Source organism: Ictidomys tridecemlineatus, chromosome 12, assembly GCF_052094955.1.
Source record: "Ictidomys tridecemlineatus isolate mIctTri1 chromosome 12, mIctTri1.hap1, whole genome shotgun sequence".
NCBI classification, from domain to species: Eukaryota; Metazoa; Chordata; class Mammalia; order Rodentia; family Sciuridae; genus Ictidomys; species Ictidomys tridecemlineatus.
In genome coordinates this window covers 74,116,665-74,144,074 of record NC_135488.1, presented here as the reverse complement: position 1 = coordinate 74,144,074, position 27,410 = coordinate 74,116,665, and the positions used below count along the sequence as shown (strand labels likewise).

The 27,410-nt window shown below is 36.2% G+C and overlaps 1 long non-coding RNA gene across 3 annotated transcripts in view; it reads left to right on the top strand.

Moving 5' to 3' along the window:
* The window catches only part of LOC110597814 (uncharacterized), a 537,518-nt gene that overhangs the window by 186,367 nt on the left and 323,741 nt on the right, over positions 1-27,410 (top strand). For all 3 annotated transcript variants that reach the window (XR_013428975.1, XR_013428974.1, XR_013428973.1), the window contains exon 2: positions 24,877-24,938. This is a non-coding gene — a long non-coding RNA (uncharacterized LOC110597814). The remainder of the gene's footprint in view (positions 1-24,876; positions 24,939-27,410) is intronic.

Genomic DNA, 27,410 nt, shown 5'->3' with positions numbered 1-27,410 from the left:
GAGAAATCCGTCAATAAAATGATATTATGCCTCTTCCAAACTCCTGGTGGGGAAAAGATTTTATGGATTGAGAAAATTCTAACTCCTTCCAGATAAATGGGAGCAGGCATGATTTCAGAATGATAGCAGATGTTGCAGTTGTTTGTAAATATCCCTGTGCTTGTGAAATATGGAGACGTTTCAAGCCTAGATCTTAGAGGAAATTTTATTGTTTTTGCTGATATACTTCAGGGAGTTTCATCAGTCAGTTGAAGTTATATAATTGATTATGTTGATAACAGAATTGAAATAAGATATTAAAACAAGGTAAGCTTGAAATTCTTGTCACTGACATTCTTGCAGATGATTTTGAAGTATCTCTGAGGTTCTGTTTTGCATGAAAACACTGTGGTTTCTTCAGATGGCCTGAATTTGAGACTAATTCTTTGGCTTGAAAAATACTGAAGGGTCTAACACTTTCATGATGTGTTCTATAGCTTCTGCATACCCTATTAAACGGGCAGTGGCATTCCTTTGTGGCTTTTAATATTGACCCAATGTTTAGAAAAAAATGTTATTCTAAGAATTGATGTGCAACAATATCCATTTTCGGTACATTGGCATTTTGACCGTAACACTTTTTCCAAAAGTGATATAAATTTATTAGCTTTCCAGTATTAAATAGCATGCCAGTACTTTTGAGTTATTACAATCACTTAAATGAGGAAGTCAATGAATGAAATGATTGCCTAAGAAAACAAAGATCTTGTGTATTAGAACTGAGCTCCTATGAGATGAACATGAGTTTCAAAGCTTCCCCCCATGCAAATAAATTGCATTAGTAACCCATTAACAGAGGTTTTTCTCCTCCCTTATTTTTTAAACACTTTTCAATGCATTGAAAGTACTATTCAGTTTCAGAGACTACTCAGCACTATTAAATACTTATTACTATGGGATTATTTTGGGGGAAAAAAAAAGGAATTCTGAAGGTGACCAAATATCAGACAGATTTATCTGAAGTCTTCAGGTACATCTGTGTGTTTGTGACAAGCATGTGTGTGAATACAAGTTGTGCACACAAGCACACACACACATATGAGATTGATTAAAGTTAAAGTGCAGTCATGTGCTTCTATTTTTCACTTTAATGAGCACTCAGATGTAAGTGAAAAATTAAAAGGTGGTTATATTTAGCTGTAGCTGTACCCTCAATGTACGGTGCACACAGTAGGAAATGAACATAAAACCAGTGAAAAAGCTTCAACGTTGCATCTATATGCATTAATTAAAAGAAGTTTGTTAAACTAAATTTGAAAAAAAACTTCTTTAATTGTGTTTACCCAAAAGCCTTTTCTTCCTAATTTAAATAGCATAAACATCTGGACTAAAGCAATATTAGAATCATGGCAGTAGTCAAGCAAATCTTGTGGAAAATAATGAAATTAGATCCCTGGTGTTGTGACAGAGTAAGGGCAGGATACATCAGTTCGATGTTAATAAAATTTCCATGAATGACTGAATACAATTAAGAAATTGTCAGTTGCGGCAATGAACTTTTGTAGCTCATAGATGTTTGCATCATTTGATTATGCTGGCAATTTAAAATTGTTTGTTAGTGTCTGTGTTGGGATATTAATTATGACCTTTATTACAGCCCACAATTAAACTAGTCATATAGCAACAAGCAAACTGTGTTGTGATACTAAAGGACCTCAACTATTTAGAGAGGGGTTTGTTGGGTTCGGGGCCACTTGTGCCCTTTCAAACTGGAAATGATTTTTAAAAGATGTGGTAGTTGAGAAACCACAACAACTGGGATGAGTAAGCCCTTTAATACAAGAATTTCTTTTTAATAGTGTTTTAACAGTTTTAATTGCTAACAACATCTGTAAAACTGGAAAAAAAGCATTTTTAACTGTGACTCTAAGATAAGCTTTCCCTGTTCAGGAAGAGAAAACAATTATTCATTGGTTAATTAGCTGTAAACAACTTTTAAAAGACACATCCATTATATATGTAATTATTTGAAAAAAAAGGCTTTAATGTTATTTGTACTAATGCATAATTATTAGTGCTTGCTAAAAGGATTAGCAGTACTTAGATGACCACCATTATTGAGGAGCAGCACAATAAAGAAATGAGATTTGCATCAGGAAAGAATGTGCTATGATGAATTAGATGGAAATTTTTTTTGTTGTTGTTTTTGTTGTTTTGTCTTTTGCACTCTTTGGTAGAGGTCATATGGAGTCACATTACATTTTCAGAAACAATGTGTTTCAAACTCGGGTAACAGTGATTATTTCATCTTTATTTTTATGACACATAAAGAAAATATCTCACTAGATAAGTAGATATTCCAGGAGTCACATTGCTGCTATGATTTATTTATTTATTTATTTATTTTACCTCTAAGGGCTTCATTTTTGAATCTACAGTAAATTTTATTTTAAACTTATGCCTATTAAAAACAAAGTGGTTACCAAGAAGACTGTGAGCTATTTAGTCTCATTAGTGCTCACGGCGGAATTTGTAGTATATTTATTAGATCATGTACCATGTTCCCCATGGCATATTTGATATTTCACAACTATTGGAAGAAATTAAGCACAATAAAAACAAACTGGTCTGGCCCGATGATTGCATTTCATTTGATAAAGTTCATCATTGACTTGCTTCTAGGGTTCAGTGACTTGAACTGAAACAAAGTAACCCAGCCATTCCAAAGTCAAATAGTTTGGGTATTGGCTCCCTTCTCCCCCATCTTTTGTTTAACTTCCTTTTCCCATTACCTTTAATTAGTTACCTGATACCATTATTACAAAGATTCCAAGTTGTCCATTTCATGTGGCTGTGATGTTGGTAAAGATATTGCATAGCCTGGGGGCAAACCCAGGGTTTTTGTGCTTTTTTTCTACTGTATATTATAATTACTGCATCTTTGGTGGTCCAAAGGCTTGGCATGGGTTTCCTACCACAGAAGTCTAGATTGATTCTACTTAAGCACCCTCCTTGTCGAAAAAAACTGAAGTGCTGGGGCTCTGATTTCAGGGTTTGCAAACTCAAGTTTCCTGTGGTACCAGTAAAAATATCAGTGGTGGTGGCTCATCTTCTTTATCTCTCCTGGAAAGAGATGCTAAATGTTTGGTAGGGGAAGGCTACTGTCATAAGAGAGTGCCTGGACCACTATATAGTCAGAAAAAAAATGCTTGCATATTTTCTATAAGATAGTCTTTCTTCTGGAGTCCTACATCAAGTTTTCTGCTCCTAAGTGTGTTAGTGTTCCTGCCAGTCACTCCAGCCTCTATTAAAGAGCAGGAATATTTAGAGTTTGAAATTTCTATAGCATTTGGCATGAGTTTATCATCTCTAAGCAATGGAGTATTTGTCTTGAATGATGACTGCTTGGGCTGTCACAGGGCTGAAGAAGCAAAACCAGATTCTCTGGTGCCTTGAGAGACCTTAGAGTGGCATTATTTCAGTGTCCATTTAATTGTGAGCATACCTGATCATCAGATTCCTCCTCTCAAATTCCATCTCTATCCCACATTCATCTGTGTCCTAAATATTTAAAGAGGGGAGGGCCTCAGAAAAATTCACCAGTACAACCCATTCATTTGTCCTATGTTTTGTTTGTTTGTTTTGTTTTTTAATTTCAGATTCACAGCTTATGGCCTTTGGCAGAGAGGGCTCTAAATGGATGCTGTAGTACTGTTATTTTCATTAGTTGACAGGGAAATTATTACATTTTTAGGGATTTGTGAATTTAAGCATAGATGATTACTTCAAACGTTGGGGTTTTGTAAATGGGAAGCCTTGTTGCTCAATTTACTAATTTATTTTGTGATCTGTGACTAAACTGAGTAAAAATGCAAATAGTACAAGGCCCTTTCCATTTTATCACCAGATCAGTTTACTGATGGGAGGATCAGAGTCACTAAACACGCCAACACTTGTGATTCCTAAGTAGCTGGGCATTAAAAGCAGCTAAAGTGAGGACTCTGGGAAGATTGCCGTGATTCACACAGGGAGGTTTAAATGAAATCTAGTTATTTATTTTAGGTTTAAAATGAAGAGTCTCCAGCTCAGTTTTATTGGCCATTGTGACAGCACAAACAGGTCTGTTCCCCATCACATGCGACAATAAACTGCATTGCTGGGAGGTGGCAAACTCATGCAGAAGGAAAGCATTTGGCAAAGGCTGAGTGAATAATGCTGCAAGCTTTTAAAGGACGCTGTTAAATGCCTTTGTCAACTTCTGTTTCTTAAAAACTGAAAAATCATGTTTTTGATACTTTGTCTTTTGCATTTTGTAGGGATCTAATAAGTTTTCTCCGGCATTGAGATGGTATTAAAAATATTTCCTGGAAATGCATTTCTTTCTTTCATATGTGTATATGAGTATGTTCCAGAAAGTCAGGTTATCAAAGGAATGACTGATAAGGGAAACCTATGATGTGGTACAGTGAGTGCACTGCTAGGTATGTTTACAAATATCATGGGTCAGATGAAATCCCAGGATGCTTTAATCAGCTGTTAACATAGGATTGCTTTTGAAATTCAGTAGAGGAAGTGTGAAATTCCAAGTTGCTTTACATAGATTGAAATTCCTTTAAGCAGAAAGGATGGAACACATGTTCCCAAGTGGCAAAGCTGATCCCAAAGAGATCAAAAGCCCAGATTCATCCTCTTTACACTTTATTATATGAAAAGAGCTGATGTGGCATAAAAGTTGATTTGTTTAGCATTGTATCTCCCAAATGTCTCTTCTTTAAAAATTATTGAATCAGACTAAGTGATGTAGCTCACTTGTGCAATAGGTCAGAGATCGAGTTGTTGGAAGTCCACACCTGCATGTCTACAATCCCTTACCCCGAACCCCTGGGGCAGACATATTTCTGCATTCAGAAATTTTCTTTTAGAAAGGTAATATGGTGCATGTAATGCAGATTATGCAATATCTCCAGCTGAGTCTGGGGCAGCACCCTATAATCAAACATATTCATGTTTCTGCATTGCAATGTATGAATATTCACACTGAGTGGGATAAATAAAGATTCAAAATAATCTTCTTGAAATTAGTTCAGGTCTGGTTTTGCTGCCACATGAGTTATGAAAAGCCTTTCAGAGCTTTTTGTTCTCAGAGTTGCAGATGGGAGATTGTGGACCAGTATTTCTATACTCACTCAACCCTTCCAGTTACCTTGGGTGTCATAGTTTCTTAAGTTTGATTTCATTTGGATCACAATATATTGCTGTGATTAGACAGGCAAGTACTGTCAAATATGGCAATAAACTGGCTGATAGACCCATTCTTCCTTCTTTCTTTCTTTCTTTCTTTCTTTCTTTCTTTCTTTCTTTCTTTCTTTCTTTCTTTCTTTCTTTCTTTCTTTCTTTCTTATGCTGAGGATCAAACCCAGGACTTTATACATGCTAGGCAAGTGCTTTACCACTAAGCTATATCCCCAGCCCTGACCTCATTCATTCATTCATTCTTTTTTTTAATTAAAAAATGTGTATATATATGTATATATACATATATACATACATACATATATATGTATATGTACATAATATATAATATAAATATATATTAGCAGATAATGAGCTGAGAACTATGCTTGGTGCCTAGGGATATGCTGAAAAAGAATCATGGTCTCCTCCCTACTAGGATTTATCATGAAATGATGCACAGGAGGCTGTCTCTTTTCCATGTACACACACATACACAGTTGCAGAATAATTCCAAGAAGTATATAAATAAGTGCTAAATTGAGTGTTCCAAAGAATATGTGCTTTAAGTCAGCAATGGCACATAGGTTTCAAATCACCTGCCAAATCCTATTGATTGGCAGTGGCTGCTTCTGGTGTATAGTGAGACTTCTGGGATAAGCCTGAGATTAGCTGCAAGAGTCTCTTTATTGATTATCAATTGTATGCCAGGATGGCAGGAGAGTGGAAGGACAACAAGCATGCCATATATTTGCCATTTCTATAGATATAGGTAGTCAGAGTCCAAGAAGGATTTTTTTTGAAGAGGGATAGTGTTTGTTGCTGCTGTTGTACAGTTATTAATATTATTTAATTGTTCCATGTCATTTAAAATCATAATCCTGTGTGATTTAGTTTTTTTTTTTTTTAATTCCAGGGCATCTTTTAGGAATTATGACCCATGGTTATAATTTAAAGACCCTTTTGTAAATATAGCACCTTACTTTTTTCTGCATAATTTGATATAATTTTAGGTATAATAATTTTTTTTTTCAGTGAAATTCAGTGTACTATCCTGGATTGTACTCATTGATTAGTCATTGAGAATCTCTTCATCTTAACTTTTTTGTCTCATGAAATGCAGTGATGCTAATTAAATGTGAACCTCTCTTCTAAGAAACAATCATTCATTTTGCAGTTGTTACCTTAAGTATTATCTTCTTTTGTTCCTTTTTTTTTCTGTCTCCTCATTATTTCAGAAGCCCTGCTTGCATTTGGTGCATTGGAACAGGGGGGCTTTATAATCCTGTTGCTAACAACCTTTGGTTCCTTAGTCCACTTTCTGAAATGTTTACTGTAATTATGATGAACACAGGATATTGGGAAAAAAACCACAGTCCAATATACTGGCTATAAGACATTTACATGTATAAATGTGGCAGATATTCCACTAAGAGCAAAGATGTAACTCTCCACATTGCTTCTCCTGTCTGCCTCACCTCAAACATTCTCCTATGACCTAATCTCAGAAAAACGTGTCAGATTTCTCCTTACTTTGGAGTTTGACCTCTTCCCATAAGAATTGGGCTTTGATATAAGATTTCTCTAGTTCTGCTGATAATATCCTGAGATCTTATTTGAGAGATATTTATCTTGAAACTGTATACTCAGATTTGAGAGTAAAAAGATTCCTTTAGCCTTGTAAATTATTTCTGATTTCTCAGGTCTGTGGTAGATTCTGCAGTGATGCAATTGTATATCATTAACAAATACTGAGCTGAATATTTTTAAATGCATTCTGAAAAGTTCAAAGTTCCCTGCTGCTTGTGTGAAAGGTTAGGCCATCACATTTAAAATAAGACAAAATGGAATAATAGGAGAGCCACAGGCGTCTTTTATTTCTATATCTTGGGGAAGCAGCAGCAGGGATCAAACAGTTTAACTATGACAGTGCCCTCCTAACCTGCCGTGTACCTCCTTGGGCATGGGAATGGACAATCCAAGGGACCTGAAAATGTGCTCATCCAGACTCTTTGAACATCAAACTGGGCAATCGCATCTGTACTCAGGGGAAGCTGATTCATGGCTAGCCACAGAATGGCAATGCGGGCAACCAAATGAAATGGATTATAAAATTTGATTGGTATAACAAATCCAAGTTAAAATGGCCCCTAGTGCACTTAATACTGATCTGGGGATAGTAATGAGATAGTGTAGAATTATAATTTATTTTTGCCAAAAAAACAAAATATTGACTCATTCACAAAGGAGTTTTAGAATGGATAAAACTGTCAATTTTTATCAGATATCAATTAACAAAGAGACTTTTAAATCAATATGATATATAAAGTATAGATACTTTTAAATCCATCCTAACTTAATGATAAAACTAGCAGATTTATGTAGAAAGTAAGAAATGACTGTTATTTGCAGTAAAAATAGTGCATAAATGAAAGTAAAATATATCTTAAATTATTTTAGTTTTGAGTCTCTAGGAAATTCATTCAAAAAATTATATTGAACAATGTAAAACATATGCAAATACAAGAACATACAACTTCTATAAGATAAACACAAGGACCATAACTGATTTTAAAAAAGAAAATCAAGTAAAACAAAGGTTTCAATTTAAATTTTTATGTGGATTAAGGTATGTCATTTTCTTTTTTTGACTCATGCATTACATAAAAACAACCTCATGAAAATCAAGTGCTATCATTTGACTGAACAGTACAATCTATTAATGCAGAGCATTTTAATATATTTTCCTTGCATCAGATTACATATGGTTTTATCAAGTATTGACTGTTACTGATGTGTTTGATGATGATGAAGACCATACTTGCACTCTATTTTGTATGGAGCTGTCAATTAGAATATTCTTTAAATATATTCACACATACGATTGTGTCAAAAGTCTGTAGTAGCCTCATAGTGTATCAACACCTAGAAAGTGCCCGTGGGAGCCCTAAGGATGTACTTGCACACTCCAAATGCAGAAAATGTCAGTTTGCGCCAAGGCCACGCCTCCCACATGCCTCAGCCAGTCATTGCGCTGGGGCATGCCAAGTCAGGACTGTTTTCCCGAACTTTGGATCTCTGCTGACAGCAGAATCCTCTATGCCAGCAGGCTCTTCCTCAGCACAGCAGGCTAGGAGGCTTCTACCCTGTTCTCCTTTCCTCAGGTTCACACTGCATGGTGGTCTGAGGGCTAGCCCAGTCTCTCCCTTGGTATCTGCATCTCGAAGGATCCAGGCAGACACAGTACTTTCAGTTTATTTTATTTTAGAATTCAATTATCTGTCAACCTCATTTTTGTCTACTCCAACAGACTGTAAATCATGAGGCTCTCAATAAATATTTAATGAATTTATGAATGAATATAAGACTTTTTGAAAGTGAACAAGATTCATAGTGAAATTCAATTATAATATGGTTTTGTCAACTGTATACTCCCAATTTTAACCAATTACTATTCTTATATGTTTTTGACCCTTCAGATTTAAATGATTTTCAAAATGAGCTCCTCCTGTAACTAAGCAGGGGTAGGACTCCTTGTATCTTGGTTGTCAACTAACTATTCATGCAACACACGTTTGTGCAACAACCATGACTACTACTAGCTGGGGGAAGAAGAGGAAAGAAAAGGTGTATAAACAGTGCTTTTCCTCAGGATGCTTACCACCTCAGTTGCAACTTAGACCAGTTTGTTAAGTGTTATGAGATAAAGAACCCTTTCACACATAGCCAAGGGTACTTGCAGATAAACAGACTGCTTGTGAGCAGATAAGCTCTAAACCTTGCTTACTTGGTTTTCCATGCTTGTAGACCTGTAGTTAGCAATGTAGAATACTTTGTGTCTTGATCAGAGTGCCACCTGTCATTGGGTATCTGCCCTTGCTATTCAAGGTTTGGCATGAATGCTGCTGCTGACCAGCAGCATTAGGATTACCTTAGAGCTTGTTGCAAATGTACGATGTTGTCCTAACCCCAGGCCTACTCCTTTAGAATCTTCATCTTTAACAAGTGATTCACATGCACATTAAAGTTTGAAAAGCAATGCCTTGAAATTTAATGCTTGGACTATTGACTGTCCTGTTTCGAGGGTGAGACTTTAGAGGCCCACAATCATCAGAAATCTTGTCTAAGTAGCAAGACTTGTCAACAAAGCACTGGATTCCAAATCTGATAGATCAACCCTTCATCACTAACTCTTTAAAAATTGTATTTATTTATTTTCTGTATCCTGTGTCACCACCAAAAAGGTTTAAGATACATATACATATACATATATGTGTATGCATATATATGTGTATATGTATGTATGTATATATATATGTATATGTATGTATGTATGTATGTATATGTATCTTAAAATTTTTGTTGGTAATACAGTATATTTGTATATACACATATATATGTATATATTTAACATATATACACATATTTTGTTATATATAATTATATAAATATATATAAATAGTAATAATAAGAAGAAAAATAATGATAGTGTTGGAAATAAAGATGAAGAGAAAATAAGCATTAGGAACGGTAGCCATAAATAGGATGGTATACAAAATCCACGCAGAGAGTTCTAGTACTTGTGTTTTCTTTTGGAGACTGGGGCTATAGCTCGGTATTAGAGCGTGTGCCTTGCACATGTGAGGCACTGGATTCAATCCTAAGCACCACATAAAAATAAATCAAGGTATTGTGTCCATCTACAACTAAAAAAATATTAAAAAACAAACAACTTGTTGAGGGGCTGGGGTTGTGGCTCAGCAGTAGAGCCCTCGACTAGCACATGGGAGGTGCTGGGTTCGATCCTTAGCACCACATAAGAATAAACAAATAAAATAAAGGTATTGTGTCCAACTACAATAAATAAATAAATATATAAAGAAATAAAATTGTTGAGGATTGTCCACATTATATTAGCCAATGCCAACTGCATACTATCCCCTATGATACAAGTTCCCAAAACTTAGTGTCAAAAACATCTTTGTCTGATTTGAAGAGCTTCCGTGTTTTTGTTTTTTTTTTAATGATAATAAAATTTGTAGAAGTCACCATGTTTCTTCTTTCCTTAACAACCAGGAAGTATGGGGCCAAATTTTGTGGCAGTTATGGAACTATTTTAACCTCTAAAACTGGAATATTTTCTTCTTCTTTCCTTGAATACTTTAAATAATTTAAAGTATATATGATCTATATTATAAGCAATTTCAATTCCATTTTGGAAAAGATGTTTTAATGAATAGTGATTATTATGTCACCACATAAAATCAGTCAACACATTTTGTTTTCATTCTAAGTAATGTTGAAAGGAATGGACAAACACTTTTCTGCACCACTAGGAAAAATAGGTTGCTCATTTCCTCTTAATCAGACTCTGATTCTGCTGGTTTGAGCATCTGGGACATATCCAGGCAAAGGTAAATTCTGCAGGTAAACAATTTAATTTTATTTTCCAAAGCATTTGCCCTTAAAATTTTTGAATTAAAGGTACAACATGTATCAAAACTTTAGGATTTTATGGTCATGTGAATTAGTTGTGAAAGGGATGTATAGCCTTTTTCTGTATGTTTTTTATTTGAATAATTTGTAGTATGTACATAGTAAATTTTAATTGGCTTTATTTTATTCCAACTACTATTACATTGTAACAATTTTTTTCAACTGCAGAGTTTTAATTAAATTTGGTAGTATTTTACTACAATTCCAGCTTTAACATTGTTTTTGTGTGTTCTATGATATTTAGTTTTCTTTAAAATTGTAAATAAAACTGTAAGCCAAGTCTTTATGGACGTCTCCACTGTTATTATTTCCAATGTTGAACAGCATTTATTTTGTAATTGATGGTTGTCAGCCTGTAATTTCTTGCTTTGTTATACCTTCAGCATTTTATAGTTTTCATTAATTTCTGTGGTATTTACAACCTGCCCTATCATTGCATTTTTTTAATTGATGAAGTAAGATGATATTTCTTTAAGTATGTCTCACTGAATGAGAGGTTCTCAATCTTGGCTGCACAGTAAAAATACCCAGGGAGCTTTTAAAAATCCAATTGTCATTGCTACCCCCAGGTGAATTAAGTCAGAATCTCTTGGGTTGGGACCCAGGTATTGGAATTTTCTGAAACCTCCCCAGTGCAATCCAACTTGCAGCCAGATTTGAGAACCCCTTTATAGGTCAGGAAAGCACATCTCTTGAGTGCCATTCCTGATGACCTCTGTAGATTTTGTAAAGATTCCCTGTCTTGGGATTCATACCCATTTGGTGTGTTCTTGTCTTGCTTCCTTAGTCAATTTCCCAGTAGAAATAGCTCAATACAGTGGAGAGATAGGGAAGTATTTGTGGCAAGTTTTGCCTAACAAAGTCACCATCAACTTATTACACTATGAATTATTCCAAATCTTGAGTCATAATTGATTTGTGTCTGAAGTTCATGATAAATGCTATTTGTGAAATACCTAATTGAACTAGCCACTCAAATAATTTGGTCTGCTATTAAAAAATCATGTATGTGAACCCACAGAGCATGTATGTATGTGTACACAAGACACAGACAAACACACACACACACACTCTCATACACACTCACACAAATTCCTTGAGCCCAGAAGAATTATCTAGTCTATGTTGGTGTTAAGAGATCTCAAACTGGAGGCAGGAACCTGAACTTTCTCCCTTGCTGTATATCTGCTTCTGCCTGAAAATTCTGTCATTTTTATTGTGGAGACAGTTAAAAAATGTAAAATCAGGTAAGATTGATTTTTCCTCTTTTCACCGCCCACATTTTTTTTTTTTAAAGTGCAGAATCTTGGGATAAATATCCTTAAGTAAGAAAGTTTAAGTGCCTATTCTGACAGTTGCAAATAATTTTATACAACAGTCAGACAGACAAATTGTGCTGATTGTCTGTATTTCTTTAAAGAGAGAGAGAGAGAGAGCAAGAGAGAAAGTCTGGCCTGGAGACTAGAGTAAATCACAAAAGTGATCTCAAGTGAACAGAGATGGATTTCTGGAATACGGTGTGCAATGAAACCACTGACCTCTTATACATGGGTTCATGTCTTTTTCTACAGAAACAGATGGGTAATAGCATAATGCCGAAATCATGCTCTACATAATATGGACCTAGTGATTGCAGACCTGATTGCTTGCCATATGGTTGCTGAAGGGTTGAAGAGAAAATGGGATGATATGCAAACCCTTAAAAGCAACATTTTTATTGAATGGCCATTACATTAAAACCCAAACTCTGCAAATGAAGGCAAGAACTGTGGTGAATAATGATGAAATAACAAAGCAATAAAAGCCGAAGCAGCATTGTATGTATTTTGTTTTCGATATGCAAACTCAGGGCAGACTTATTTTTGTCACTTTGCCTAGCGTTATTATGAGCATTAGGGGGGAAGGTGGTGGGACACAAACACCTTCAGGGCAGAGATACTCTGTGTAGGGCATTGCTGCATTCACTAGGTCAGAGAGAGAAGAAAATCACTTGTCCCATAGGAACTGATTTTGACTTTGCAGCTACTTGCAGTATATGACTAACCTCTGTGAAGTTCAGTATATAAGCAAGAAGCTAGCAGTAAAAACCTGTTTGAGAGTCTAGAGTGATAATGCAAAATGAAGAAGCATGTTTACCTTTTCCTTTGCATTTCCTCATGCAGATTTTCCTGCTGCCTCTCTGTTGGCAAGCAGGTGTATGGGATAAGGTGGATGCTGTTTCCCAGAGTGTATTACAGTTTAGTTGAGCAGCTGGGATCTGTTTTTGCTTGGAGTTTTGTTTTCAAGAGTGTTGCGGGGAACAGATAGGTTTTTTTTTTTTTCTTTAAAGATTTTTTTATTAGCTTGCTTCAGATTTGCATACACTTCATTTCCTGTGTCTTTAATGAATGTCTTTCAATCATGCAAAATCATAAGAGTTTGTGCTCTCAGAAATGGAACTCAAATACATTAAACTAAACCTACTCAGAGGGTGTGGAGGGTAATGAAGTGAGAGGTAAAAACTCAGTCATTCAGTGCAAAGTCTGAAGCACTGAATTTTATTTTAGTGTGTAAGAGCTACTGATCAGCACCAATATTCAAACAGTATATATTATTATGCTAACAAATCTAAAGGACTTGGGGATTTATATTACCTAGTGTCTACCTATAAAAGTCCATTCTTTAAGATGTGTGTGTGTGTGTGTGTGTGTGTGTGTGTGTGTATTTGAAAGCCTACAAATGGCACCTTACTATGAATTAACTTTCTTATTAAAGAATATGTAATTTTTTTTTCAATTCCTAGGGGTTAAACCCTATGATTAGTGGGTATTCTGTGCAGTGTGATTTTATTTTCTTCACATCTTATTTCTTCTGAGCAAGTCCACTGCTTTAATTCATATTTCCAGAAGCAGACAAATCCCCTGAGAGCTTTTAATATGGACCAAATTCAAGTTGATCAGGATTTGGGGGTCTTTTATAAACATTGTACTTGCCCATTGTTTATAAAAAGTTTATTTGGAGGAAGAGGTTGACTTTGGCTTATATGAGATTTGGGATACTCTTTAATTTACCTTGCTTCTGGTCCCTAATTGTTAAGGATAATTAAGAGTTATTTGGTTAAGTGGGAACTTTTTATGTCCACCCTCAAGCAGAGTAATGAATAGCTCAGTTGAGGGGTTCTCAAACTGGAGGGTCAGTTAAGACACAAATCACTGCACCCAAATTCCATAATTTCTGATTCAGTAGATCTCAGTTGATTATGATTTGCATTTCTAATAATTTCCTAGTTATTGTTTATGTGGTTACTTCCTGAGATCACATTTTGAGAAACATTGTCTGTGTTTTCAGAGCCTTGTGGCCAAGCAGAAATCTTAGCACGATAAAATATTATTGATTTGAGCATAGAAAGAATTTTAGGAGCCTTCAAATTTTTCAATGTTTTCTAAATAATGGCTTGCACACCTTTGGCAGCTAAGGAAGACCCAAGAAGCAAGAACACACCTTTGTCCAGAGTACAGGCAGAGGGATAGGTGAAAGACTATTTGTCCCTGATGAGATATACAACTTTCTACTTTTCATCCCTGTTAAAAGCAATCAGGAAGGTCTGCCTCCTGTGAAAATATGCTTCACTTTGGTTTGGTAGCTGAGACCTGCACACCTTCAGAATCCCATTTGCTTTTGCTGGAAGAATAAGAATTTCTATAGCAGTGTTCAAAGAACTCCCATCCACGTAAATGAATCCCAGAATTGTTCAGCATTTCATCAGCCTCATTGCTTTTATTACTTTCTGTGGCCTAAAGACATATGACAAGCGTAGTATAGTATTTAAGACATTTTATGTATGGCCAGTTTTTTTTTTTCTTTTCCTCCAGTGATGAGAAACATTTTCTTCCTGCCTAGAAAGCTGATTTTTATACAGCTTGACTAGTGACATATCTCCTGTGTGGCAGAAATAAGTTTTGCATAACTTTTAAGCGCCCAGGCTGACCTATTTAACAGACACCCAGTGCTACATAATGTATTTAGGTCAAGTATTGTGTCTGAGCGTCTCATCACTCTTGTACTAGTCTTGCTTTCCATGAAAACCTCAGGAATATCATAGATAACAAATATAGGCTGAGGGATGTGGCCTGATATCAAAATGTAATAAATCTCAATATAACATAATTATCACGTTACCCGATTGTACTACCAAGTTAAAAAGGCTTCTAAGATTTTAATGAAATATTTGCCTTACTGGTTTTACTTTCAAGTGTTCCCAATGCTACTATTAGCAGTTTCTATGATGGAGAGAACCTGAAAAGAATCAAGTGAAGTTAAAATGCTTTTTTATGCCTTTTACTATATGAAATACTTACTTGTCTTTAAAGATTAAAGGAAAAGGTGGTCTGCTATAATTTTGGGGGGTAACTTTTTACTTGAGAAGTTGAATGATGAAGTTTTGACACATGTCGCTCAGGGTTGGTTTCTTTTCTTGTGGAAATTTCTTGTGTAGAGGTTGAAGCCTGAATACGGGCAATATCATTATCCTACCATGTTGCAAGAGGAACTATCAATCTTAGAACAATACTTCATTGCTTCTGAGATTCTTAAATTGTGTAAAGTAAATGTGGATTTGAAATGAAATTCAAACATGATTTTAAAGATGCGGTTAATAATATTTATCAAATATATTTGTTCATCCTGTCTAAATGGAGAAAATTGATTTTTTTTCATTTTATAAAAAAAATTGATGCTAACGATAGCCCCCTTTTATTTTTGTACCCATGCCCCACTTTCCCTTCTTCAAGATCACAAAACAAATGCTTGAGTTTTAGGTCACCCCATATCTGGAAGGGATGAGAAAAAGTCTTCTAACTAAATTCTTTAGTTCTGTGTGTAATATGCTGTCATTCCCATATTATTGCTTACAAAACTAAGATCTACTTACTAAGAGCATAAATCCATGATGTGCTGTAGGTTAAAAATCGACTCTCCTGCCTAGTCGTGCAGGAATATCTTGGCTGCTGTACCCAGGCTGTAAAATCAGTGGGTCTCAACCCTGGCTGAGCATTAGAGTCACCTGGGGAGCTTTTGAAAAAATACCAGTGCCTGGGCCCCACCCCAGCCCATTAAGTCAGAATCTCCAGGGATGGGGCCTGGGCAAGGATTTTTTTTTAAAGCTCCCCAGATGATTCTAATTGTGCAGCCAGGGTTGAGAACCCCTGTTTTAAATTAAACAACATCCATGTTTGTCCTTTAGCATTCACAGCACTAGTCACAAATGGCCAAATGAAAACTAATTGTACACGTGGAGGGAAAAGAACGTCCATGTTATGAAATTCCTGTTTGTAACCCCCATACACAGAGAGCAAGGCACTTTTGAGACTTGATAGCAGAAGCTCAAGTGAGAGTGATGAGCATGAAAATGGACAGCCCTGGGTGTCTGCCCCCTGCTGTTGACTTCCCACAAGAACCAGTGACATGGGTGAATGCTCAAAGTCTGGCAGGTTACAGACCCACTCTGTTCCTCCCTCATCTCTAAAATGGGGATCCTAAGAAGATGGATATGAGAATTAAATTAAAAACACAACATCTGACAGACTGGAAGCATGAAAAAAGTGTTTTAAGATAAAGAATTAAGAACCACAGTTCTTCCTTGAGGCCATATAGCAAAGCAGTCACTTTGTCATGGGTTTTGTTTATATCTACAAAGTGGAGAGATTCAGCGAATATCAGTAGGTGTATTATGTATCTTAAAACCAAGCATAAGTGATCTTTAAATTATCTGTGATTTTAAATTATCTGTGATTTGGATTGCATGTTTTCTGCTACCTCGGATATTTAAAATATGAATTCCTCCCCTTCCCTTCCTATTACTGTTCTTTGTAGATGCATGTAGTGTTAACACTGCACGTTAATATATTGCAATAACTGAGAAAAGGCCTTTGGTGGTGGAGTCCATAGCCAAGAGCTTCCCTTTGAGAGTGGTGGTCAGGACAGGGTAGGTGAGGCCCCATGTGAGGTGGGCCAAGTGCGCTCCAGGCCACCTGTCCGCTCTCTGGCTCATCTTTCTTTGGTTTTATAAACATCTACATTTGTTTCTGTTCATCTGCCAGACAGTAAGTACATATTTACTCTATTGTTTTCTTTAAGCATGATTTTTTTTTTATCATTTTCAACTCTTAACAGCTAACCATTTATAACTTGCATATTTGACTTATTGGTAATTTATCATCTTTTATTTTTAAATTACTAGTAAATTTTCTGGCTCTTTCAGAATAAAAGAGATTTAGCAAATCTTATTGACTTTATTCTGTTATTTTGTGCATGTGAGCATGTGTGTGTGTACACGAGTGTGTGTACTTCAGCTTCTGCAATGATCTATATACAATGTCCTGGTTTAAAGTCCACCACTGAATTGGTAGATTTTGTTCCTTTTATTAAAACATTAAAATGCATCTAAATATTTCCTTTAAAGTCTTTTAGTTTTACAATCCCAACATTTTCTTACAAACAGACATGCTCCTTGTTTAGATAATTTACAGTAATGTTCCCTTTATAATTTTTTTTTGCACATGTGATGCTGGGGATGGAACCCAGAGCTTCCTTCCCTCATGCTAAGCATGCACTTTACCACTGAGCTACCTCCAAGCTCCTCTATGATCTTATTATTTGGAGAAGAGCGGCATTTAAATGAAATAGGTAGTACACATTTTGACATAGGCAGATTCAGAAGCATTTCCTAAACGAGGGACTTGCTTTTGTCTTTCTGCATCAGAAATGACCCCAGTCTGAGAATCTGGATATTAATTATGTGATACTAGTGCATTAAACAGTGCCACTTCAAAATAAAAACCCCAAAACAAAACAACTGGAACTGCCCTTAAAGAGGAAAAGCATTCCACACTGTGTTCCTTCTTTCCAGTCCTTTTGTCCTGCTCCCAGGCCTGCATCTAGAAGTCTTCATTTTGATTAACAGCCTTTCTCAGGAAGTGGGAGGCAGAGACTAAGAAGCTAAACTCTCTTTGAAGTGTGTGCTAAATGATTCACAACAGTGTGAATGAATCAATTTCTGCAAGCATTCCTAACCTTTTAAATATGTAGTCTGCCAAATCTTTGTTGGATTACATTCAATTAAAAAAAAAATAAAAAGCACCTTTCTCCACTATACCTCTCTCCAGACAACCCACGAGTATACAAGCCATTTGTAGCTCAGCTTCATTATGCTTGCCCCAGAGATAGTGTTTTGGGAGAAACACTGAATATTAATTTGTCTTTGCATTTAAATACATTACAGTCTGCCTCATTCATTGTCATCATTGCCATTACTATTAGACTTTATTTTAGTGGTCCCAATTGTTTATATTAAGAAACTGCCAGAAATAAGTGGAATTGAGTTTTAGCTTACCCTATTTGATGCACCATTATGAAACTATGAAGAGGGATTACCTCATCCCAAGTGGAAGTGAAAATACTTTTTTGTCTTTCTTCATTGCTTTGAGGCAAAATAAATTAGTAACAAATATGATTACATTTAGCTAATTGTGCACTTAGGCAAAGGTTATTCAAAAAAGGTCATTTTACTCTTTGCACAATTAACACCCTGTAACTCATGAGAGCCCATTCTCAGAGTGGGTCTGAGAACCAAGACTGATCTCCAAACGGTATTATAATCTCACATACGGGAGGTATCAGTTCAGGGGAAGTTGGTGGCTATATTTCAAGGACAGTAACAACACTCAGGGGTTACACTTTATTCTGATGACGTGGTGATATTCTCCCTGGTACATTTCAAAATGCACACCATTGTTTTTGAAGGAATTTGGTGTTTTCCTTGTGCCTGATTTAGGAACAGTTAAGCCCACACTGCCTAAAGCTACACATTTTCAAGTTCAAATTCATTATCTGCATTCCCCTTTCCCTGCCAAACAAATAAAATTTCCCTTTTTAGATTTTTTTCTCTCCTTTAGTGCTACCACTGTAATCCAGTCATCTAAATGGCAAAAGATGGGTAAGGAAAGGGAGAATGTAGAGCACTTGCAGAGGTAGTTCAATGCTAGTGTGCCTTACTTAGAAGTCTTTTAAGGTCTGTTTCTTCAGTGGATCACTACATCAGTGTTACTACAGTGCTTGCTAAACCCAGGGACTCCTGGTCTGCCCTTAGGTCTGAATCCAAGATGGTGGAAGTGGGGCCCAGGAATCTATCATCAGGCTCACCCACCAGGCTAAACCTTCTCAAGTTTGAGAGCACTGCTGTAGAGGTCAATCTTCTTTTTGGCCTCTTTTATTCATTTTTATGAATGACACATTCTATTGTACAAGCGAGGTATTCATTTAGAATATGAATTTGTTACCAAACTGTAAAATAGAAAGATAAGATCGGCTACCAGGTAGTTACTAATTTGAGGAAGAAGGAGAAAGTTTGGATAGTAGATGAATTTTTTAAATTTTATTATTTTTTTATGAGATGGGTTCTTGCTGTGTTGAGTCTTGAATTCTGGGACTCAAGTGACTCTCCTGTCTCAGCCTCCTGAGTAGGTGGGACTATAGGGGTGCTGCCACATCCAGGCTAGAAGCAAATTGTTTTTAAGAAACTCTCATGGAAACTAATGGAATCTCATTAACAAAAAAGAAAGAAAGAAAGGAAGGAAGGAAGGAAGGAAGGGAGGGAGGGAGGGAGGGAGGGAGGGAGGGAGGGAGGGAGGGAGGAAGAAAGAAAGAAAGAAAGAAAGAAAGAAAGAAAGAAAGAAAGAAAGAAAGAAAGAAAGAAAGAAAGAAAGAAAGAAAGAAAGAAAGAAAGAAAGAGAAAACAAGCCATATTAGTTTATGAAGATTTATGGTTTGGGCACTATATTCTCATGTTTTATCCTAGATTTTATTCTCTCCTTTTCTTTTCTGTCCTGCATTATAGAACTATTAAGAGGTTGTCTGAGAATTTATAGTCTGAAAGTTTACTTGATCTTTTTTTTTTTTTTTTGTGGCAATCATCACTTTAGGGAGAAGCAGGAATTTTTTGGAGAGAAGCATCAGCACGAAATTTGACTTAGATGCAAGTGACATTTAGTGTCCCTAATAGTATGGCAGGGAATACCAATGTATTATATGAGAATTCAAGACATCATGGTACTGGGTTGGGGTGCCAAAGAAATCTGATTATTATGTCTAACAGAGACACTTATTTACATTTTTAAAAATTCCTAGTATTTTGTTTATTCTTCCTTGCCATTTCACAGTTTATAAAGATACAGAAGTAAATTTAGGGTTTGCTTTTGTTGAGGCATAGCAGAGTTATCTCCCAATGGGTAGGAAATGGATGTTAATGATTTACTAAGCTGTGATGTTCCAAGAGGATTTGGATAGCAAAAACTACAGTGTCTGGTGGTTACTGTACAAGTATATTCCTTCTTTCCACATCCACCTGAAGTGGAGGCTTCATTTTATCTCCTGTGCAGGCTAGAGTGGTTGAATTACAAGCTCTCCCCTCCCATGCAATGCTATGCAGATTTTAATTCTTTTCAGTTAACCCCCAGAAGACCAGAAAAGCACAATTCCAGGTAGATGCGCTTCATGTGTGCACTGATTCTTTTCTGGGTGAGTCAGGTAAAGCTTCTGTCTCCTGTTAGCGTCATGGCCCATCCTTCCCGCAGGGGACAAGAAAGCATGGAACCAGGTGGTGTCCCTGAGACAAGGATGCACTGAAGAAGACCGAGGGAGAGAGGAAGCAGGACAGAGCATGTGGTCTCAGCTAGAGTCTGGCTACTGCTTTCCATACACATTTGATCTCCCTCACGCCAGTGGAGGTGGGTTTTGTTGAGCCCACTCCTCCCAGGCCAGGTAGTGTCTGTGTGGATTGTGGAGGGGACAGCTTTAGTCTCCACTGTGAAGTGGATCCTACTGGCTTAGGGACTTTCCTCCAGAAAAGGGGGCAAGTGGGGAGACCCTTACCAGCTAGCTTTCCCAGCAGCTGGGGTACAGCTGCACCCAGGTAAAGGAGTCTGGATAGAGTGCTAATAACATTTCCTTCAGCCTTTTGTCTTGGCTTTTCAATCCATGCTTCCCACTGCAGTCATTAGGGCCATCATTCTATTCAGAAACCATCAATGACCCCTACCTGTCTAGAGAACACAATCCCAATTATCCATTTTTTTTTTTAATTTTCAATCTTTCTCTGGTCTTGCTGCTCTTTTCTCCTTTGGTAATCAATGCACCTTGGTCTTGTGCATCTTGCATGAAACCCTCCCTTCTTCTCTACCTGGCTGACTTTTTGGTCATTCCCTCCTTCCTCTTTCTTCTTCATGCCTTCAAGTTCACCAACAAAACTGTGATTGAGTCCCCATGCTGACACATTCACACGTGAATTCATTATCTGAATAGATTATTTAACCTCTTCCATTCTCAGTCTCTTTGCCTATGGAAGGAGCTGTTCAGCTGATAAATTCAAATTCGAATTGCATTATGTCTTAAAGCTCTAGGAAATCCTCCCCCACAAACCCACTTATGAAGAGGCTGCTTACAGAGTCCCTGAGCTCCTTTATTCTGTGAACTTCCTCAACATTTATTGTGTTGGTGGTTTGGCATTTATCATAACCGCACTTGAATTTTGAAACATTGTTACTTCGGGCACACCATCTTCTTCACTACACCCTAAGCTTTCCAAAGGCAGCCACTATCACTTAACCAGCCCGCATCATGGCTAATACGAGAGGTCTTCCATGGAGTTTGGAAAACTAATATGCCTTTTTTTAAAAAAATAAAAAAGCACATATAATTGTATGTTAAGAAGGTAAATTTGAAGCTTGTTATGATTTTAGAGTTGAAAAATCCACCTAAGTTTAGGTTCACAGTTAAAACAGAAATTTGGAATATAGTGATATACAATGAACAGTGATCCAAAACTCTCTGGGAAAGAGAACTCTGTTATAAAGTGAAGGACCTCTAATCCAAGCGCACAGGCAACAAATGATTCTGTTTACCAGTATACTAGACAAGACATTGAGATTCCAAAATATAGTTACGCTCCAATTAGTTATTTGCTTTTTTTGGTACTTATCAAGTAAGAACCACATAAAATATTCTTTAAAAATATTTTCAACTTCCTTAAACATTTGGATTTTGTATTATGTACTCTTTTTCAAGACTGGAATATTTAGTTAGGATATCTGACTGGAACTGTATATCAAAATACTCAGAATCAGTAGGTTCACAACAAAAGGTAGTGCTACTGGGAGTTATTTATTATGTTCCTAGTTGATGGAGTTTATTTTTTAAGTATATCCCATCATGCCCTAAGGGTATTTATAGACCAAACTTCTTAGCAAGTCTGGCTTTCATGATTTCACTCTATGTGCTAGGCTTCTACAAGTGGCTATTGAATACCAGCCAGGATGATTCACTTTTTATCATGAGATGGAAAGCTCCTTTTAATATGGTTCTATCTTGAGGTATCTGCTTTCTGCTACTGGTTAAATACCAGTGACACATAAGGTAGTAAGGATGCTTTGAATGCTTTAAGATGAATAGTTCAAGACTTTTAAAAAGCCTGAAACTCTGGGTTGTAATGAAAAAAATTCAAGTGGACCATTTCACAATAAACTGACATTACTTATTTTTCTCCACTACCTTCCACCTACTATCCTATATACAGAGATGGGCAGGAAAAAAATTGTAAAAGACCTAGAGGAATACCTAATTACCCTCATGATTTCTGCTATAGTTAGCATTTATCTCCTTTTAAAATAACTGATGGTTTATGTGTTTTTCTCAGCTGAAACTTAGGAGATGAGAAAAGATAGGATATTTGGAATGTCATATACAGGGAAGCATTGCTGTCAAACATATTATTGAGGCTGGAAAAAATGAAATTGAAACAAAGAACACCTGCTACTTTAACTCATTAAAAAAAAACCCATAATGTTCTTTACTTGCTGACTGGAAATATTGTATTTTCAGAGAAGAGAACGTGCTAATCTAAATGGGAGAAAATATAATGATTCACTATGCAATGATAGGAAATAAAAAATATTTTAAATTGGATATTTGAGTTTGTGGAGGGGTAGGTGCTTTGTATAAAAATGATTTTGTTCATCGGTTGGTGAGTATTTCTTGCAAATTGCAGCAAAGAGTAAAATCGGCTTGTCACTAAAGATTTTTTTTATTGACATCTTTAGCTTGTCTTCATGCCAGTAATTAAATTGCTAATTATGTGTTTCTGTTACTGTGGTCATGCTTTTATTACATAATTGCTTCAAGTTTAGCTCAAATCACTAACAATATTTATTTAACCTTTTTGTGCATTAGATAAATTTTAATATATAAAAGCTTTGGAATGAGTTCCTTGACTCTGTTTTGATTAGCAAAATCAAAGGAATTCTAACCTTCCTTATAGTTACATGGGTTGTTGCTCATGTTTTCAATGAGATTACTGATAATTATTAATTTGAGCAATAGCAATCATTGAAAGACCAGTTGAAACAGAAGGGAAAAATACAAAGGAAACCTATTTAAAACCTTAGTGTCAATTCCAGAAAAATTAAATGATCTTGCTTGAGGTAACTTGAAATATAAAATTAAGAATTCGGGTCTTAATATATGTCCAAATTTAAAAAGTATATATTTGATTGTTGTGAGTAATTCAGTTACCAAGCTTCCCCCTCCCCTTTGAATGTGGGCATAATTTTTGTCACTGTTTCAATATATTCATGATTTTTTTCTCATTTGTTTATTTTATGCAAACCATAAGAGACGTTTTTCTCAGCGAAGATTGCCTCTTTATTTTATTTTGAAATATTTGTATATTTATTTCATTAAATGAGATAATGCTTTTTCTTATTAACATAATTTCCAGTACATTAAACATATTTCTCCACAGACAGAAGAGAGGAATCAAATTAAATGACAGCTAAATCACTTGCAGCAATTTCAACTGTTAAAAGAAATAAGTGTCTCTGTTTTCTTTGTGATCACAAGATGTGCTGTAAAGGGAAATGAAATACTAAAGAAAGAAGGGAAAACATAAAGAAATAATGACTGACTTATTGCAGTAATACCATTGAGAGAAGAAAAATTCACTACAAATAAAAGGAAAATAATATAGTGGGTTTGAAAGTTACCAAAATTCATTTCTTATTGATGAGTTCAGTGGAAGCCTAATACTAAGTAAACTGATGAAAAAAATCAATGCAATAAACTATGAATGATGAAAGTTGAAATAAATACTTTGCGTATGGCGGACCATTATTCTAAATGTCTTTAATTTTTTAATAATTCATGTCTTTATGTTTATAAAAAAAGGAGGAATTATTGCTTAGTGGACTCAAAATGCATGTAAAAAACATCTACTTGAATCCCACATTTAGTAATAAGTCCAAATGATATTGGCGACCTTCTGATTTTTAGTATCATGTCCTGATTTTGACATAAATGCATCAAGGGGAGGTGAGCTTGATTTTAAAAATGTTGTTGGCAAAGGATGCTGGTACATTTATACAGCATACTTAACTCTATGGGGGACAAACTGATTTCCAATTTTTTGTACCACATAAAAAGGAAAATTCAGAATATGTATTGTATGTACGCGTGCTTATAGTATGCTTGTGACTATTCTGGGGGACCAGGAGGGAACGTGATGACACTTCTTGGTAAAATCAACACTGCACTTTTCATGTGTGTGTGCATGCACGTATAATTTTTTTACACAGGTCAGGTTATTAATATATTCAGATCAGATCATATTGGTTACCTAAGTCTGAATATTTGCAGGTGGACTCATGCACTAATTTTCTCTATCCATATTAAATGATATATAGTTTTAAAATGGAAACTAGTTAATTTAATCAATTCAATCAGAAGCAGTCAATTTGTTAGAGGCGGGAGATCATTCCAGCTATTTTTTTCTGAATTGACTCTGACTGAATTAACCTTCTAATACAACTGATCCTATAGCACTCTCTTCTCAAATGCCATTTTATTCTTTCCCTTTTCCCCAGTCCATCTGCACCCTCAGCATTCTCTCCCTGACCCCACCCCTTAGGCTCTCTCCTAGGTGCTTCTAAACTTTTGACTTCCTTACTTCTTTGACCTACACCTAAGGAAGCTTTCCACTAGCCTTTCTTTCCAGTAATCATCCTTCTCTCACCACACATATTTGCCTTACTGGGAGGAAAAATTCTAAAGATTTTTTTTTTTGTTGTTGTTGTTTTTGAATTACAGACACTGAAGACTGTTGCCTTGCTGAAAACCTCTGACTGATGCTGTAGAACAGGACGCTTAAGGTAATAATGGTGAATTTTTTTCCCCACTTCTAGAAACCTTTTCTTCCCAAATGTTTACAGTTCTCTACTTGGAATAAACTTTCAGATCCGCTCTAAGACTGATTTCTCCACAGTATGGAAACTTTGCAAGGGTATATGGGAGCCACAAGGCAAGAAGATTTCTGGAAGATTGGGAGGACTGGATTTGGGGGTCAATGACTATGTTCAGGAATCCTTTTGTGTGCTCACTTTGGAAAAACTTATCTTTCATTCAGGATGCAGGGGATCGGGCAAAAGTACAGGCCACATGCAAGAGATTTTGAATTATGCATTAAGCTGATAATGCTCCAGAATGCAAGCTTGAGTCAGTAAATAACTAGGCTGGTTGGTGGAGGGTGTTCACCTTACTGGAGCAGGGGGTACCACACAGGGAGAGAGCTAGAAGAAGGCTAGGGGAAGGGTGAAAGGGGGTTGCAGCCTTTTGGCTTGCTCTGATGAAAAAGCAGGAAGAGTAAGTTAATATTGAAACTATTGTCTAGTGCCTATTTGCTTTTAAATTGATTTAGCCAAGGCAACAAGACTATCTCCCCTGCCCTGTCTGTGCAAGTTTGCACTTGAGGTGGAGGGAGCTCTTCGGTGGAATCTTATGTAAAGAAATTCTGTCCAGGAGAGAAATTGGTTTGAATCTTTTGATGGGTCCATAAAGGGACTCTTTAAAAAGCAAGATTTTTTAAATGATGAAATTTGGCAACATTTGTAAGAGGACATTTAAGGTTTTGTTTGACCAGGTTTGCTTTCCTAATTAATATGTAGTAGAAAAACAGTAGAAGTTAAGCCAGTGGAAGAAGCAGAAGGATTAAAAGAATGTTATAAATTTTCTCCCCACCACATGACACAGCACTACCCAGTGCTGATGAGAACTGATTCTTTAATCTTTGCATTGCTACTTCTGATTTAGTAAAAAGCATCAGTGAATGTGACCATCTTTCATAAGAAATGAACATGTACAGGCAGGCACACACGTGTGCACACATATACGTGATATTAAAAAAAAAACTCAGTTATATCCTCCAAGGAAATACAAAATATCTGAGGCTGAGGAACCTAGAACGTGGAAAGCTGAACATTTGCCTACTTACCCCCCCCAAAAAAACCCCAGATGTTCCATGAGCATTTCATTGCTTTTCTAATTTTAGACAGAACTTTTAGCCTCTGGTTGCACATTGTTTTTGCATAGTCTCTGCAGCAGGGAAAGAAGGCGTTTGTGAAGCCAGTTCTATGTGCACACACACATGTATACAGCAACAGATTAAAAATGGGTCTGGAAAAACACCCTTCTCCTTGGAGAGTCATATCAAGCAGTGTTTAAATTAAATAATTTGCAGATTGGAGGGAATAAAGCTTTTGTAGCAGTATCTGGAGGTTATCTTCCCATGGGAAATTCTTGCCATTTAGTACAATCTGGTGCATGCCAATGAGACACATGCCTACATACACACATTAGTAGATGGATTTTATTTCACCGTTAAATTATATTTATTTCTTTGGGTTACCTGTCATTTTGTGTTCAGGTAGAGGAGAAAAAAAAAGAGGCAAACTTCCTGGGAAAGGTTGAGGCCATTAAGATCCAAACAAAAGCAAGGAGAGGTAGTTAGTGATCAGGCATGAGAGAAGGCTGGCTTCTAGCATGCAGCTGGTTGTCCCATAGCTCCTCCAGGGACATGGCTGGGATTGGGAGAATGTGTAAGCTCAGGCCATTGTTTGATTTTGCTCCCAGCCCATTGACTGATGGTGACAGAGAAGCCTTGCTATGATGAGGTAATGTGAGTGGGTAAGCCACAAGTAGCTGAAATTGGTTGAGTTCTTGCTACTTTCTCTGCACAAGCATTATCTATTCTGCATGGATATTAAGTAGAGGTTTTCCAGTGAACATCATGTCTCATTGCTATGAACTCATTCCTTGATAGCCATGTCTCCTTAGTCTGATCAGCTCACCTGTGCCCTGGTGGAGAGAACAGGGTAATGAATGAAATGTTAACTAGGAGAGAGGATGGCAGGGGCTGGAGGAGGATGGGAGGTAGAGGATATCTACCCATGTACAAAAAATGCTAAAAGGTCCTGGTTTTGACAATTGGCAAGACTCAAGTGAGAATAGTTATTAAATCAATTATTAAATGTGATTATAGTCAGAAGTACTACAGTTTAGGACTTAAACATGAATTTTGGAGGGTGTACACAATTCATCCCATGGCAAATGGACTTCAAAATGTTCGGTAGAATGATAAATTTTTTCACACGTTTTTTTCTGACTCATTTAGACATTTAGTCTCTCAATTATATTTCAGTATTATATTTTGTCCCTCATTCTCTGCTACATTTTTACTAATAACTGAACATAATGTATCACAATTATTGTAGGGGATTGGGTTTTATTATCTTAAGAAGTAGGATTGGAGAGAGAAAAGCTTATTTAAAAAATAAGTAAGTCTTAAC